This window comes from Protopterus annectens, chromosome 5.part0 (genome assembly GCF_019279795.1).
Source record: "Protopterus annectens isolate FY-2018-M chromosome 5.part0, PAN1.0, whole genome shotgun sequence".
NCBI lineage: Eukaryota > Metazoa > Chordata > Ceratodontiformes > Protopteridae > Protopterus > Protopterus annectens.
Window position 1 is genome coordinate 285,968,645 of NC_056735.1, and position 18,444 is coordinate 285,987,088.

The 18,444-nt window shown below is 37.8% G+C and overlaps 1 protein-coding gene across 8 annotated transcripts in view; it reads left to right on the plus strand.

Moving 5' to 3' along the window:
* The window catches only part of SH3KBP1 (SH3 domain containing kinase binding protein 1), a 1,961,420-nt gene that overhangs the window by 1,808,081 nt on the left and 134,895 nt on the right, over positions 1 to 18,444 (plus strand). The window lies entirely within an intron of this gene.

Genomic DNA, 18,444 nt, shown 5'->3' on the forward strand with positions numbered 1-18,444 from the left:
ATGTGATTGTGAACACAAGAAATATTTAAATAAAATTAAAAAAAAAGGAAATACTATTTGAGACTCTTTAAAGTATATATATATATATATATATATATATATATATATATATATATATATATAAAGAGAGAGAGAGGCAGACTGATAGACAGTAAGTAACTACATTGCTTCCAAAGTGTGCAGAAGAGAGCTGCATTCCTGAAATAGAACTCAAGCTGGAATACTATTGCCTGTGAAACTGTGCCCCTACTGTTTTCAGTTCCATGTCAGAGGCAGTTAAATTCAGCAAATTAGATAGTAGTTAGACTTCTTTGTGCTATTTACCTGTTTAAGCCCGTTTATTTTGCATTTTTTTTTGAGTAAGTGTATAGTTGGCTGCATATTAAATTTGACAAGCTAAATTGCTTAATTGTATTTATTTAAAGCAAAGCCTTTTATTATTTATTTTCCTCTGTTTGTGGCTGGTAATATATTTACTAGCTTAAGTATATATGTGTTTAACTGGCTTCTACATTTTGAAGAGTTACTGCTCAAACTACTGCTACCATACAAATATTTTAATAGTTAGCCTAGTTTAAGAGTAAAAAGTAAATGTGCTCTAGGTGTGCCAGAAGGATACACTTATGGAAACACCTCCATAAAGATAGAAAAGGTGGTGTTCATACTTATTGAAGAACTATCATTGGTCTACTTTGGAACATATTGTGCATGTGTGCAAAACAAATTTGACACAATTTAATTACTATAACTAATATTACAGTGAAAGACACTGGGTTGAGGTGGATGAAATTCTGTCAAGACAGTAATTATAACAGATCTGCATCTTTACAGTGTAAAGCTTGTATGGGAATGACAGCTGTCATCTAGTACCTGAGGCAGTGTTGTGCATTTACCATATGCTCTTAATGCCAGCTGCTTTCTGTATATTATTTGATGGCTTGTAGTTTAGATTGTAAGACTATAGCCCCTTGCTATCACATATTAATTGGTGGCAGTGGTGCAGTTTTAGGCACTCTGATTCATGGAGATGTTTGTACAAAGGCTTTCTGAATATGCTTTGCAACTGTGTAGGGTGAGTAACTCAACAAGTTTACCATAATATATTTATGAAATTTTTCATACCCATACACTATTGCTAACAATTTCTTTTATATCGCATTATATTTCTTTTGTGCATCTATAAATGTTCTTGACCAATCTGTGACTTCTCTTCTAGGATCACAGCTGCTATGTCATTATGATTAGCATCCACTTGCAACACAACTGGTTTATAGGTTCATAGTTAAGTTCTAGGCTATCTGCTCGAGGGCATATGTAAGCCTAGCCAGAATGTGTTGCTTTCGTTGCCCCCTTAGATTAGTTCCCTGTGCCTCTGTCCAGCAGAGCCATTAGTTCCCTGTGCCTCTGTCCAGCAAAGCCACTGCAGTGATCCCCGGGGTAAATTTTATGTTTCCCATCCACTCGTCAAGGTTTCTCTTGAAGAGTGTTAGTGAGGGGCTCTGCCTAATGTAGATTGGAATCCTGTTCCAAAGCATGGGGAGTCTCTGGGACAGGAATCTATCCCTCCAGTAAGTCCTATTTATTGTTATGGTGAGGTTTAGATCCGTAGAGTGTGTGGCTCTCGGGGATTTGTTTTTTTTTTTAGGTGGAGCATGTCCATCAATTCTGGGTTGGACATGGCCTTGTATGTCATAGGTTCATAGGTTCATAGGTTCATACTAGGCTATCTGCCCGAGGGCATTTACAAGCCTAGCCCATAGTTTTGTGGCTTACGCCACCCCTTTAGTATGGGGAACTATACCCATTATTTTGCTGTGCCTCTGTTGAGCAGTGACACTGAGGTAATCCCTGGGGTATATCTGCGATCTCCCATCCATTGGTCAAGATTTCTCTTGAACAAGGCCAGCGAGGTGCTCTGCCTCACATATACCGGGATTTTATTCCACAGCATAGGGAGTCTTTGGGTGATGAATCTATCCCTCCAGCACGTCCTATTAATAGCCGTGTCGAGGTTTAAGTCTCCGCCCTTGTGGCTCTGACGGATCTAGATTTTTGAGGTGAAGCATATTCATCAAATCTGGGTTTGACATGGCCTTGTATGTTAGGCAAAGGTCACCTCTGAGCAAGCGGTGCGACTGAATAGAGCTGGAGTTCTTTCAGTCGGGCAGCATAGGACAGATGTTTGAGACCCTTTATCCTTTTGGTGAGGAACTTTGTGGCCTCTCCAGCTGCTGCAAGTGTCGGGTCAGATACATTCCGAATGGGGCATTGTACTCAATCATTGGTCTGATGAGTGATGAGTATAGGGAGACTATGACCTCCCTTGATCTAGATGAGAATCCCTTCATGATAAGGTGGGCAATGTAGAAGGTCTTCCTAACTACTTTAGCTACATGGGTGTCGAATGACAGACTACTATCAACCTGGGTCCCCAGGTCCCTGATAACTTCTTCTGTGTTCAGTGGATTGCCACCTATTTGGTAGCTAGGGGTAACCTTGTTTTTCCCGAAGGGTATGACTATGCATTTTTTGGCATTTAACTTTAGGCCATGGCTTTGGCACCAGTTATCCGTTTCTGTGAGACCCTTCTGAAGGATATCTGTGTCAGATGTGTTTTCTACTATGGCCAGTTTGCAGTCATCTGCAAACTTTGTCAGCCATAACCCTCCTGTGTTTGCTTGTACTTGGAAAAGTAGATGCCAAACAAGAGTGGGCCCAGGACTGAGCCCTGTGGTACACCACTTGTGACAGACTTTGAGTCTGACATGGCGCCAGCAACTCTGACCCTGTGGGTTCTGTCACTCAGCCAGTTTGCAACCCATCTTGTGATGTATGGGTTAACATTTAAGCTGATGAGTCTTTCAATGATACCCGAGTGGGGTATTGTCTGCAAGGCCTTCGCCAGCTCGAGGTAGGCTGTATGGACTGCCTTTCCTCATCAATGGCTTTGGTGACTATTTCAAAAAGTCAACCAAGTTTAGAAGGCATGATCTGCCTTTGACAAAGCCAAACTGGGATGGATCCAAAGTCTGCAAATTCCTATGTCTTTATTTATGAGGTCCATTATGATCCTCTCCATGGCTTTGCAGATAGGGCTTGTCAAGCTAATGGGCCGGTAATTTCCAGGGTCGGTGGAGGAACCGCCTTTGTGAAGTGGGACCACAGTTGCAGTGCGCCACTCCTGGAGTGCGTATCCAGAGGTAAGACTATGATTAAACAGCTGTCCTAGCTGTGGGTTTAATTCCTCGTTGAGTTCGTGGAGCACACAGCCGGGGACACCATCAGGTCCCATGGATGCTGCGTTTTTTGCTTTGGAGAGGGCAGTTCTCACTTGGGCATTGGAGATGTTTGGGCGGCTGCAATCGCTTGGTATAGATATCTCTCCTTTTGGGGAGGGGAGAAGTTTGCACTGAACCTGTCAGCCAGTATGTTGGCAATGTCTGTAGGATCAGTAATCTTCACATCATTTTGAACTAGTTCTGAGCATATCTGGGAGTTTCCTCCCAGGTTTCTAACATAGCTAAAGAAGGCCTTATGATTGTCTTTTGAGTCTTTAGCTATTTTTCTCTCAAAATTTGCTTTGGATGATTTTATGAGAGCTCTTAGTTTTTACTTATAGTGATCAAGGGTGTCTTACCTTTTAAGGATTTTGCTCTATCTTGTAGTAGCTTCCTCCTTTTGTTGTAGAGTTTGTTTATGGCTGGGGTCCACCAGACTGGTCGCTTGCCTTTGGTACAAAGAGTCTTTGTTTTGCTTGGGATTGCCTTATCCATGCAGTCCTGCAGGTGCTGGTAGAAGGCATTTGTAAGTGATTCAGCGGCTTGAGTACTGTTTTCCGCCTCGGGGCCTTAAAGGAGACCACACTAGTCTTTAGAAGTGTGAAGTCGGCTTTCGAGAAGTTCTTTACTGTGGTCTTTTTTATTTCAGGTGGGGGTGGGATGAGGACCTGTGTTTGCCTGTACCTCTGAGAAGTATATGTCAGGCAGAGATCACCTCTGAGTAGGCAGTATGCAACCGAGTACAGCTGGAGTTTCTTCAGTCGGGCTGCATAGGGCATCTGTTTGAGGCCAGTAATCTTCTTGGTGAGGTACATCTGTGGTCTTTCCAGCTGTTGCAGGTGTCTTATAAGGTACATCCCAAATGGGACGTTGTACTCTATGATGGGTCTGATGAGTGATGAGTAGAGGGGCACAATAACCTCTTTTGTTCTAGATGGGAACCCTTTTGTGATTAGGTGGGCCACATAGAAGGATTTTCTAACCACCTTGGCAATATGATTATCAAAGGAGAGATTACTATCTAGTTGGGTCCTTCATTTTCTGTATTTAGGGGACTACCACGTATGTGGTAGTTGACAGGTACTTTGTTTTTTCCAAAGGGGATGACTATGCACTTTTTGGTATTTAGCTTGAGGCCATGATTTTGACACCAGGTATCCGTCTCAGTGAGACCCTTCTGGAGGATATCTGTATCAACTAGAGAGTCAGTTATGGCCCCCAGTTTGCAGTCATCTGCAAACTTGGTCAACCATAGTCCTCCTGTGTTTGCCTGTACCTCTGAGAAGTATATACCAAACAGGAGGGGTCACAGGACTGAGCCCTGGGGGACGCCACTTGTAACCGGTTTAGAGTCAGACCTAGAGCCTGCAACTCTCACCGTGTGGGTTCTATCCATGAGCCAATTGGCATCCCATCTTGTGACGTAGGGGTTTATGTTCAGGACGGTGAGCTTGTCTATAATACCAGAATGGGGAATGATGTCGAAAGCCTCTGTGAGGCCTAGGTAGGCTGTGTGGACCTCCTTTCCCTCATCTAAAGCCTTGGTAACTGTCTCAAAGAAGTCCACCAGGTTTAGGAGGCATGATCTGCCCTTAACAAAGCCAAACTGGGTAGGGTCCAATGTTTGGTGGTTCCCAGTGTCTCTGTTAATGAGTTCCATGATGATGCATGCCATAGCCTTGCAGACCAGGCTAGTCAGGATTATAGGGCGATAGTTCTCAGGGTCTATTGTGGCTCCACCTTTGTGGAGCAGGATTACTGTTGCTGTGCACCACACCTGTAGAGTGGCTGAGTTTAAACAGTGTGTTTAGGTGAGGGTTAGTTCATTTTGGAGTTTGTGTAAGACACAGCCTGGGACACTGTCCAGTCCCATTGAAGATGTGTTTTTGGCTTTGGATAGGGCTGTTTTAACCTTTGTGTCAGTGATTGCCTGGGCTCTACATTCTTCTGGTATGTTTATGGGCCCTTTAGGGGGTGAGGGGGTGGTGAAGTTTGCACTAAACCTGTCTGCCAGAGTGTTGGCAGTATCAGTCGGTTCAGTGTATTTTGTGCCATTCTGCACTAACTCAGAGCAGATCTGAGAGTTTCCACTTAGGTTCTTGACATAGCTAAAGAACGCTTTGTGGTTATCTTTGGAGTCCTAGGCAATATTTCTTTCGAAGCTAGCCTTGGATGATTTTATGAGGGATCATAGTTTCTTGCTGATACTGATCAGGGATGTCTTTCCTTCTTGGGATTTTACTCTTTTCTGTACTAGTTTCCTCCTTCTGTTGTATAGCTTGTTTATAGCAGGGGTCCACCAGACTGGTTTCCTTTTCTTGGAGGAGTGAGTCTTGGTTTTGCTTGGGATAGCACGATCCATGCATTCTTGCAGGTGCTCATAGAGTGCCTTTGTAAGGGATTCAGCAGCTTGGACAGTGTTGTCCTTTAGCATGGGGGCTGTGAATCTTTCCACCTCGGTCTTAAAAGTTTTTCACGGTGGTTTCCTTGATTGGGGGTGGCGTGGAATGTGGATATCCAGAGTGATTAGTCTATGGTCAGATCTAGCCAGCGAGGAGTTGACCTGTGGTGTAGAACACCGGTCGCCCATGTTGGTGATGACCAGGTCCAATATGTTGTCACCTCTGGTGGGAGTGCTGACCAGTTGAACCAGTGTGTTTGAGTTTATAAATTCTAGGAAGCATTGGGCAAGGGAGTTAGTACTTGAATAGTTCTCCCAGTTAATATTTGGGTAATTGAAATCACCCAATATTAGGGCATTTGGTCAGACCTTCATATTTTCTATTGTCTCCAGAAACACGGAATGGGGGTCCTGGGTCATGGTGGGTAATCTGTAGCAAGCTACAATTTGAATTGCAGTTTTGCCCGTTGTTAGTTGCACATGGATGGTCTCTGAGGCATTGTGCTGCACCACTAACCTGGAGGTATGGGTATTCTTGATGAATATGGATGCACCCCTGCCTTTTGTGTTTCGGTCCGGGTTCTGTGGCCGAAAAGTATGGTATGAGTTATAGCCTGGTAGTGGTGGGGTGCTCTCTTGAGCCTTAAGCCAGGTTTCTGTTACTGCACAGATATCAATGTTCTCCATACTGAGGAGTGCCTCAAGTGCATGCATTTTGAGGTTTAGACTTCTGGCATTGAGTAGCATTACCCTTAGTTTTTGGTTACTTGTGCTATTTACGTCTTTTGAGCCTTGCCTAAAAAAGGCACTATGGAGACAGCAAAAGCCTTGGCCAGTATTCAAAAGCCTAAGGGTGGCAGGTGTAAGCCATCTCTTGAAAAGCAATGTGGCTTGTCGAGCATGTCATCCCAGGTGGACAGATACTGGATCCCCTTTGAATGACACCAGAAACTTAGCCAGTTGTTGAAATTGATATTTTTTTCTTTATATTGTGGCATCATTCTTGGTGAGGGCAGGATGCTACTCAGGGTCAGGGTCATACTGGCTTGGGCTACGTGATCAGAGAGCTCTTCCATGTCTCTTTTCATGTAGTCCAGGGAGGTACGTCTCAGATCATTCACACCAACATGGACAATGACAGAGTCGTATTTGTTCTGGAGCAACCTGAGTGCTTGTGTTATGTGGTGGATCCTGATGCCTGACAGGTAGCTAACTGTAACCTTCTCCTTGTCCAGCCTAGTTAGTGGGACATCAGTGTGCCTGACTATAGAGTCATCTATTACTAGTGTGTTGGGTATGTTATTTTGCCTTAAGGGCTGTGATTGCATGGCACACTGAATATGTGAAGTATGTGTTTCATGGTTTGTGATGGGGTGTGGAGGTTGCCTGGGTGTCTGCTTTGCAGGGCTCTGTTGCTTTTGCAGATTTTTACTTAGAGCCTCTGATTATGTTTTCGTGTATTTATGTGTGTTATTTGCTGGTGTTGGTTTAGTAGGTCTATGTGAGACTGGTGGTGTAATGCAAGTGTTTTCCTTCGCCTCTTGACTGTCATTTCCAGTCTTGGTTGTGAGAGCTTTGCCTCCACTTTGGCTATATAATTGCATCTCTCACATATATTAGTGTTTAGTGGTAGGAGGAGAGGGTTGTCTGTGTACATGAAGCAGTTGTAACATTGCCTCAAAATGCCCAGATTCACCAGTTGGACTGGAGAGTACACCTGAAGCTGCCCTTTGGACATGCCTGAATAGGTAAAGTGAGATGTTTTACTGATTGGCTGGTAGGGAAGAATAGAGAGCCTTGTCCTTCTGGACAGTATAGGGGGGGTCTAGTGCTACGGTTAATTAGTGCTTGTTATGGGTTTTGAGCAAGTGCTGGGCTGTGAAATGAATGGTTTGAGTGCTTAAGTTGAAAGTTTGTCTAGTTCCAAGGGAAAAATTGAAAAGTAGACTTAGTGGAGCCGGGAATAGTTTAACCCTAGCTAACCAGTGCTGCCCGGTGCGCAAAACCGCGCAAATGCGGTTTTTATAGCAGGGAAATGAAAGAGATAGAAATTAGCCCAAAATGGCCAATAAACTACTAACTTCTGCGCTGAAACCACTCCTCCAGGGACAGATAGGCTGCTCAAAGCTCCCCTCTCTCACAGGTGAACAGAGAAACTTCCTTCTATCCAAGTAAGGTATTTGCAACACAGAAACTTGTAGCACAGCCCTGAATTCAGCAATAACCTGAAAACTGGACTATACTAGTTCAGCAAGGTGGGAAACAAGTATATATATATATTTTTCAGATAATAAAGCAGATACAATTAAAAAAAACACTTTAAATGCACAGAAATGACTATCGCACTTTAGTGTATAGCCTACAACAGTTAAACAGATTATTTAAACACAAAAATGACTTAGTTCAAGTGCAGGCAACAAATAAGTACAATATGTAGCAGAAACAAGCTTTTTAAATCACAGAAATGCTAAAAAATTGGCGTTTTAGGCAGAATTAGTTAAAGACAGCAAGGAAATGCAGAAAAATGATACTTAATCACTCCAAATTCTATCTTTTGTCTCTCTGCATAGTATTCTAAAACTAGTACTTTTAAAACTTGTTTTTTTAGCACTTCAGAACTTGCTATCTCTTCATCACTCCATTTTAAGACAACATCTTGGCTGTGCTAAATATAAACTACAAGGTGTTACACCATTCCTGGAAACCTCTCTGATACCTGCATGTCTTTTAACTTGCATGTGTAGAATTGCTATGACTTTGGTTCTTTGTCAAGTTTCACATCCCTCTGTCAGAACTGCAACTAGCTTATTTCAGATGTGTTACTGTTAGTTTACATTTACTATCATTTAATGTGTTTTGGAACATTTTGTGCATGCATTGTGGCTTTCAGTGATTTTATGTGCCACAGTGCATTTTGCCCCAGCACTCCTAATATAATTGGACCATATTTTAATAAGAAGCTGCATAAACTTTTTATTAGACTACAGCCAAATCCTCCAAGTGGTCGAGTGGCATTTGAAAGAAATGCGTGAATGGGTGTGCCTTTGTTGAAGGTTGGGCGTCGGGCTGGCACCTCGGCACCATAAAAAATCAACTGCCAATCATTAGCGTACTGGAGTTCCGCTGTAGCGACCCCTAACTGGGAAAAGCCAAAAGAAAACAACAACAGACTACAGCCAAATTAAATCGTTAGAACCCTTGGTGACATCAAGATAGGGTTGGTCTCAGAGTGCATCCATAATCTTTAATGAATACACCCCATGCATGCATGGAGGTAAATCATTAAAGTTTATGGATGCATCACTATATTAGCTATACTCTGATTGCATTATTCATGAAGGCCAACAGATGTAACAGATGTCAGGATAGGGAAAACATAATTCTATAAAGAGGATTGTATCAAGAAACTGTGACTTTTAAAACATGACATAAAGTGTAAGAGCGTCATTGCACAGTATGCACCACCTTCTGTTAAGTAGCGGTGTCATTCTGTTGTCATGCTTCCCTGACCTTGTGCTTAACCCCCCCAAATTATTTGATTATTGGTTATGTTTTCATCACCCTTACAAGCCTTTGATTACTCATTCAGCAACACCTTGGAACAAATTAGATGCCAGTAAAATATCAACCAGACATTTAAAGAATATGGTGTAGTAAAAGTTATATACCTTTTTGCATTCTTCATCTAACTTTATTTATTAATATCTTTAATTTGTTGCTTTATCCATTAAGATTATTTGACTTGTATCATCGAAAAGGACTTAGCATTTGGTTTTTCCAGCTGTAAGCAGTAGGTTATGCTTTGTTTTCAGATTTTGTGGATCAATATAGATATGAATTGTGTTTCGTTCCAGAGATTACCATATTGTTCCCCCATTGTTTTGGCTCTGATAACTTCCTAATGATGCTTAATTTTTTTTTTTCATTTGCTTCAGTTGATAGTCAATTATACTCCAGTTTTACTAGTGCTTTACTTAGAGCATGTGCATCTGACACAGTATCAGGATGTATTTATATGCAATGCTCTCCTAATAAAGTTCTTAAATATGTAAGCAAGTCACCATAGTTTAAGGGATATCATTACTGCGGCTGTGTGCAACATTCAAGACATCTCTTGACTACATCACTCTTCTTGAATGTATACAGGAACACTTTTTCTATTTGTTTTCAAATTGTAAATTTGTTTTACCATTCCTATATACAGCATTAATCAAACTAGCTTCTTAAGTGTTATAGTTAGAAACAAGATGATGTACTTTTTATTTTTCCATTCATGTGTCAGTAGCTTTTAGTTGGTGCACTGAAAATGTTAATAGTGTACATACAGCTCTTTTCTATGCCTTTAACCCCCACACTTCAGAAGTATTGTTATGCAAAACATTGTACATTGAATCTTTGCCTATTCTAATTTCATCATACATTCTGAGATTTCAGTATATCAGCTCTTTTCTTTTTATTAGTTTCAGTAAATAACTAATTTTCATGTTTATGTTCAATAATAAGCAGATTTTTTTGACCAGATTCCTCATTCCTTTTACACATCTTTACAAAATGGTACTTTTTTCCCTACCTTATAAAGCACTGATAAAACAGCCAGACACAGTACGCAAGACTTGAATTTCAGTGGCATCATATTTCCTGTTTACCTTATAGCTGTATTTCTCACCACCATATTTGCTTCAGTAAAGTCTCACTTTTGCATTATTTTTATGTAGCATTTTGTTTTACATGCATCCATTTCCTTATTTAATTCTTTGAACCATGTAAGTGTAATTCCACATACTCTTCGTTAATCTACAACTTTTCATAAGATATATTGTGTATCTTTTAATAGCCTGCTGCTCCTTGGGCTATTTTTATACAACACCCTAGTCTGTCTTTTTTCAGTTAATAATGCATCTTATCAAATTTACTGTCTTTGAACTAATTCTTTAGTTCATAACATAGTATCTGTAGAATCCTTTACACATTCAAAGAACCAATGTCAGATAAATGTCAGTTCTTTCTGGGATGGCACTGATTTCTGAATTTTTCCCTATCTGCTGCTGTTTTGCCTACTCTTCTTTTCAAAAGGTAAACTGCTTAAAAAGGTCTATATTAAAATAGCGAAACCTCACTTACGCGAATACCTAAACACTGACACATAAATAGCAAACCGCAAAAACGAACGTCCTGAAGTATGAAATTTGAAATATCGAATTGTCATAGTTGGCCAACCCCACCGCCCACTATGTACTACCTACCCAAACAAAATAAATAATCCACACTTCCCCATATCTACACTTCACCCATATATCCCATATCCTAATCAAACATTCACTACACACAAATGTATCTAACTGTAAACAAACAACACCCAACTACGTTAAAAGTATAATTTATGTATGCATTCAGCTACACAACTATATTACTATACATACACTTAACATAACCCTACCTCTAACCCTAAAGTAAAGGTTGCATGTATTACTATGTATGCACTTACCTTAACCCGCACCCTAACCCTAAGGTCCGTAACTATTGCACACTTATGTTAGGGAGCTATACCAGATAAGGGCCAACTATGATGATTCGATATTTCGAATTTTGCGCTTCAGGACGTTCGGTGTTTTCGCGGTTCACTATTTATGTGTCGGTGTTTAGGTATCCGCGTAAGTGAGGTTTCACTATTTTAATATAGACCCGCTTAAAAGACCTCAAGGCTTCTTCACTAGTGATATGCAAAAACAAGTTATGATGTACCTTTTCAGACTTCTTAACCGTTTCACCTACAGTAAGGAATACATAACATTTTTAGATACAAAGCTTAAAGTTTTCTGCTAAATTGACAGCAGTGAGAGAACTCCTGGTGGCTGCAGCTTGACTATTTTTAAGCACACATTATACTGCTATATTTCTAAACAGATAAATACTTGAAAATATATTTCATCAGTTCTACAGATGTGTTTCCCAACTTCTGGAACCATATAACATTTAGATGTTTATCAGGATACCTGATAACACAGACTCTGTGGCTGTGTTGTCAGCTTCTGTAAAGTCTTTGACTGATTCTGAAAAAGGTCAGTTGTAAGATACTCAACCTCATGTAGCTAGGTGTTAGCATATTTAAATATAAGTATATATTTTCATATGCTACAGATGGAACTGATCATCTTATCAGTAGTATCTTTAACAGTGCATATGTTATCCTGTCCTCATTGCATATTTTTTGTAACAGAAGTGGACATTACTGGTATTGTCACTGAATAGTCATTGTCTAGCACTGTTGTTTCTTTTAGACTGTGCTATAGACATTATTTCTTTTTCCTTTGGGACAGTTTTGTGATAGCAGCTTATGGTCTGGCAGGAGGATCTTAAATGGATGGGGTGAGGTTTACTATTCTAACATGATAATTTCAGTATATTAGGAATGAAAATGCAGAGACCTTCTGATTTCACTATTTGTCTGGGTAGAGTGAACTATTGAAAACATCATATTGTCAAATTTAATTTTAATTATTTTTAGTTCTCCTTGTTAAATCCACATTAGACCTTTCTAATAAATACATTTTGCTAGTGTCCTAATTAATGCTGTTGGAAACTTTGATATATTAGCTTCTGTGATCTGCTGATAGTACTTTACTTGCAGGTTTTATGATGTTGTCACATGATATTACCAGAATGGAACATTGTGTGTCTAATATGATTGATTGTGTCTCATTTCCACTTATATATTACTGTGTTAGTTTTGGAATTATAAAATTTTGTACTTGCTTAAACAGCAAGTTCTTTGTTAGCATCAGAAGCTTTTATAAATTTGGACCCAACATACTGACATGTAATTAAGTGAGAGTAGTGCCCCACCAAGAAGAACCGGAGGCCCCTTTACTACTGCTCTGTAAGGTTTTATAGATGTGAATGTAAAATATATTTTTTTGTATCATTTGGGGCAACAACAGACATCAAACAGAATTTGTTTTGATGCAGTTCTGGTATGGTTTACATCACAATAAGCAGTATTATCACTACTGCTAATGCCCAGAAAAGCTTTTCACAAAATCTTAAGTAACATGTTTTATTTTACTTTCACTAAACATACAGAAAATAATTATTTGTCTGAGTTACTTGGAACTATGTCGTACATAAAGTGACTTTTGATGAGTATATGAAAGCAACTTGCACCCGGTACGTTCTGGTAAGGGGCACAGAAGTGAAACTGACTATCTTGGCACACATGCAGTGTTATAAAGTCACATTCAGTGACTCTCGTATCAACACTAGAAAACAGGAAACCTCTAAAGGTATCTGCATCATTACTAATGCTGCTACATGTGGCTAATTATAGACAGAGGTTGTATGTTTTGATATTGCAAGGTTATGAATCAAAGTATTGCAGTTTATTTAATGAAATTAAAAAGGCACAAATTGTTTTCTGCAGTGTCAGACCTTCTTGATAATTGTTGATAACAAGTAGCACAGAACCATCTCTCTGTTGCAAAGCAAAAGGTGATACCTTGTCATCTGTGCTTCCAGGCCTAATTATATCAGCAGTCATTAATGGTTATGGCTTTAACTGGTAGGGAAGAAGTGACTCTTATTTTACTGAAAGTGCTACAATGAACTGGATACCATAATTTATGTAGCCCGCATTACTGAAATTGTCCTAATAGGTGCACACAGTCATGGAGATACATGACAGCAGTACTGCACATTAACGTCCAACGATATGCCTAGTTCCAAGTTATAACTAATTGTAGATATGTTATCAAACTAATTCCTCAGCTAATGTTGATAGTGATAATATTTTGACACTGATAAAGACTTCCAAAGAAACAACAAATTCAGTGTTTGCTGCTGTGAGTTAGCTAGGCATCAAATTTCTTAGTCAAGAAATGATGCATTGATATACACTCAAAGTAATATTTTCAATTCAAAGATTTAAGCAAATATATGTGGTTGTATGTACTATCTTGCAGACAATACATAGAAGGTAAAATAGTTAATGCAACCAGGGGTAAGAGATCTTATCCCAAAATTAATTGAATTTTTAATACTATTAATGCAACAAAACACACTAGGAGAGGGTCTCTTATTCAAATTATATAGAGTGGTGAGGAAAGAAACAAAAAGTTGCTATGGCAATCATTGGAACTATTTTACTCACATTAACAACAGACCTCCAAATGAAGAGAATAAAAAATCATTTTTAATATCTTCCAAACAGACAACTTCTTCTCTTAGATAGAAACGTTTTACTTGGAAATTCTTGCATGGATCTTTCCTCACACTTCATAAGATTGAATTAATGTTTAAAAAGCACCAAAAATAGAAAAAACACTACCACCGATTGTAGACTTTTAGGTCCAAACAAACAAAATAGTCCAAAGCTGTATAAAACCAAGAAAGAACCTAAAATAGGCTGTAGATTCCAGTATAAAAGTCTTTAATGTAGAGAGGGCCACATAAAATCACATCCACATGAGCGCTTTCATAGGTATGTATCCCACTTCTACAGCCTCTTTTTGGTCCTTCTTGGTTTTATACAGCTTTGGACTATAATGTTTAAAAATAAGCAAGTTTGTTGGAGCTGTAAATGGGAGCTAAAAGCAGATTGGCAACACATGTTCAGTACCCCTATTCCTATTTATGTTAAAATAATGAAATACCCCCTTTTATGTTCCATTTTATCAACTGCGAGGAAAGTTATAACCAAGAATTGGAAGAATGAAGCTACACCCTCTTTCAAAGATTTCATAAATATTGCAACCAAAGCCTATCATTTGGAAATTATCAGCATTAAATCAAGACCTACTAGAATCACCGCCTACTATAATATGTGGACAAATTTCAAGGAACTGCTTGACAAACAAAAATACTTATACTCATATCAATTGTAATGTATAGGATTTTTTTGAGAATCTTCATTGCTAGTAGACATTCTTGTAAGAAGTTGTTCTTGTTTGTTCTTCTTCATATTGTTCTTTTTTATGCTCACAAATTTCTAAATACAGTTATTGTCATGATCAATTTGTTTATTAAAATCTAATAAAAACTAAAAAAAAATGATGCATAGGATACTGATAGGGTACATTACATAGTTTGATAACACAGAGACAAAAATCAACTAGGCCATGGTTTAACGATGGGCATAATAATCAAGCTGATAAGGGAAGATACCTGAATTTATTATCCTTTTCATTTGTTAGTGTCAGTGGGTTGCCTTACTAACGTTACACAGTACCACCCATGAATTTGTATTAAATTTCCTCTTAGCCAGTTCTGAGGAAATGAAGGTGCAAACTAAATACAGAAACAGAACTCCATTCAAAATAGGACTGCAATGAAAAACCGTTGTGCTTACTTCCATGAAAATTCAAGTTTTTGAATGTAGAATAGTGGTGAGACTTATTGTTGACGTTAACATATGCACACAATGTGGAAAGTAGTTTGTTGAACTAAGTATTCTGCTGTGGGAGTTACAAATGTTATTTTACAGAATATTGTAAAAGTAAAGATTGAGAACTTCATTGATAATGAATTCCAACCATACCTCTCAAAATGGAAACATCAAAAATCTGGACAAGGCCCATGAAAAATAGGTACAAATCTGTACGCTGATTAACATAACATTTGCATACAGCATTATGTAACCCTTCCCACTCCAATGGAATTGTGGGATACCAAATTTCAAACACAAACTGAAGAACAGATAACCAAAATATGGTACCAGAGTCCCCCTGCAGCCATTCCAGTGTCCCATTACCTGGCTATTTTGCCCCATTTATCATAAACACTAATGTGTGCATAGCATACTGTTTTACTTCTACAATGATTATTTGAATTTTATTTTTTACATTTTATTGCACATTGCACAAACACTAATAGATATCTGCTAAACAAAGCAATACTGTCTCACAATGAAAATAGACTTGGCATTAAAATTTCTCTGCCCTTGAATCTTACATTCATTGAAACAGCATTGAAACCCACACCACATCCAAAGAAAATGCATCTGGCCAGTGGTGGATAAAGATTACCTTTGGACTGTTTTCACATCATTGGCCCCTTGCACACAAAACAAGAAACATACACGTGTTCTTTGATACACCGTACTGACTTTATTAAATTATATTCCTTGTATAATACAGCAGCACACTTGTTAGACAGAGCGCATTTTAAATTTATTGTTTGAACATGTTTCCAGTAGGCAATTAAACAAATGCATGAACCGCTCAATTTAGAACATTTCCATCATAAAAGTCTACTTCCACACCCACACAATATATAGAATGACTGTAGTGTAAGACATAGGCATCTTGCACAGCTTCTCACACTTATTTTCAATTTCAGTTTTTTTTTTATTTTTTTTGGGGGGGGGACAAAAGACCAAAAACCAGGGACACATTTTAATCATTGCTTGTATAATTTTGGAAAGTTGACCGAAACAGCAACAAAAAACCACAAAGTAAACCGAAAACTGCAAAGGGGACCTTGCTCCAGCCAAATATTGCGTAAACCAAACCAATGTCCTTAACACAATATTTATTTGTTTAAAATAGCCAGCGTTTTCGCCACAGCTTCTGCCGTAGCTTCTTCAGAGGAAGTATTACAAAAAAATTCAAAGCACAACCTCTTTTTATATTGGCAAGAAAATACAGGAAATTATGTCAGCACTACGCAAGTAAATATACGGATCCAAAGACACATCATTGCTTAAATCACTAATTTGACTAATCATATTAGATGTAAAATTATTGGCAATGCTATCTATTTAGTCTAAACTCATAAGAAAAGACTATAATAGACATACAATGTAAAATTTAAGAAAAAAATCACATAAAAAGTGCATGCTTAACAAAAAAACATGCACATATTATTAAAGCCATGTTAAAAAATAATGATAGTAATTAATAACTAACAATATTAATAGCTTGAAGACCAGTCCACAAGACCTACTGAAGCAAATTAAAAAATGCTTTGTGTTATATCAAAAACAACTAGAAAAATCAGAATGTCACAAAAACACTGGTTTATATAAACCCTATATAAAATTTATAAAATTGGCCTAAACAAGCCTAGGCTGTCTACACATAACATTCATCTTGTATAGTAATCAAAAAATGTATGTATATGTAGTTAAATTAATGTAATTCATCTAAAATAACTCCTTAGTTTTAATACAGCCGAAATATTGCAGTTTTCGTTTAAGCCTGGAAACTAAAATTCGGGGGGGGCCCTCACTCACTGATTCTTGAGAATCGAGAGTTGGAATGGCAATTAAGGCTGGATTCTTTTAGAAATCCAGGCTTAAACGAAAACTGCAATATTTCGGCTGTATTAAAACTAAGGAGTTATTTTAGATGAATTACATTAATTTAACTACATATACATACATTTTTTGATTACTATACAAGATGAATGTTATGTGTAGACAGCCTAGGCTTGTTTAGGCCAATTTTATAAATTTTATATAGGGTTTATATAAACCAGTGTTTTTGTGACATTCTGATTTTTCTAGTTGTTTTTGATATAACACAAAGCATTTTTTAATTTGCTTCAGTAGGTCTTGCGGACTGGTCTTCAAGCTATTAATATTGTTAGTTATTAATTACTATCATTATTTTTTAACATGGCTTTAATAATTGTAAAATATAAACTTCGGACTCAACATGACTCTATACAATTTTAAAGAACAAAAAGATTTATTTGTGGTAAGCGCTTTCGCGTACGTTCCTGTACGCTTCTTCAGACCATAAAAAGTTTCTACAAACTGAACAGCTTTATATATAAAACCCATCAACACTTAATTATTTAAAAAGACAATTAAACACATTCAATAATTCTATAAAGCAATTAAGACAATTAGAAGCAACAACAATTAAAAACAGCAGCATTATAAGGACATGTTCTATAAGCACTTCCACTAAAAAGTTAAAAATCCATATGAACTAAATTAATGCTTAAACATTCACTGTGGATGTGAAATAAGAGCAATTTCAATAGGTTTGAATTATTATGTTATACATATGCTTTAAGAAAAAGGCCAACACAAATATATACATATATCTACACTATAACCTTTAGGTTGAATGTATGTACAACACATTTAGACAAGCAAATATAAATGTACTAAAATACAAAACAATATAATGATAAAATGTCTGAATGAAATATGTTAGTGAACATAGATCAAAACTATATAGAGGTATGATATTTTATTATATTTTATTATTTCATACCTCTTCAGTAGATCTTACTGATTTAACTAACCTATGTATATACTGATAATCATTCTATATGTAGAATATTGAAATTGATGTGTGTATACACAAAAATATGGCTATGTGGGGTCATGTGAAGGGATAAGGAAGAAAGTGGAAAGAGGAAGGAAGTAGGGAAAAAGAGGGAAAGAATGGGAGGGGTGGAGGGAAAGGGAGGAAGGGAGGAAGTGAAAAAAGAGAGGGAGGAAAAAGGAAAAAAGGAAAGGGGGAGGGGGGGAGGGAGGGGGGGAAGGGATGTGAGGGAGGGAGGGTGGAACGGGAGGATAAAACATGAGATGAGAAATGTTGACTATGCATATGATGTATGAATGGTCATCTATACTGTGTTAATACAAACTAAATTACATATAATAATGAATAAAAATTGTACTAATCCTAAGCTAATCAAATGTGTCAAGCTTATCAAAAATGAGATAAATTCATGCAACAAATAAATAAATAAATACTATGTCTTATAAATATATGTAGAAAAACATATTAAAAAACATATAAAAAAACATTTTAA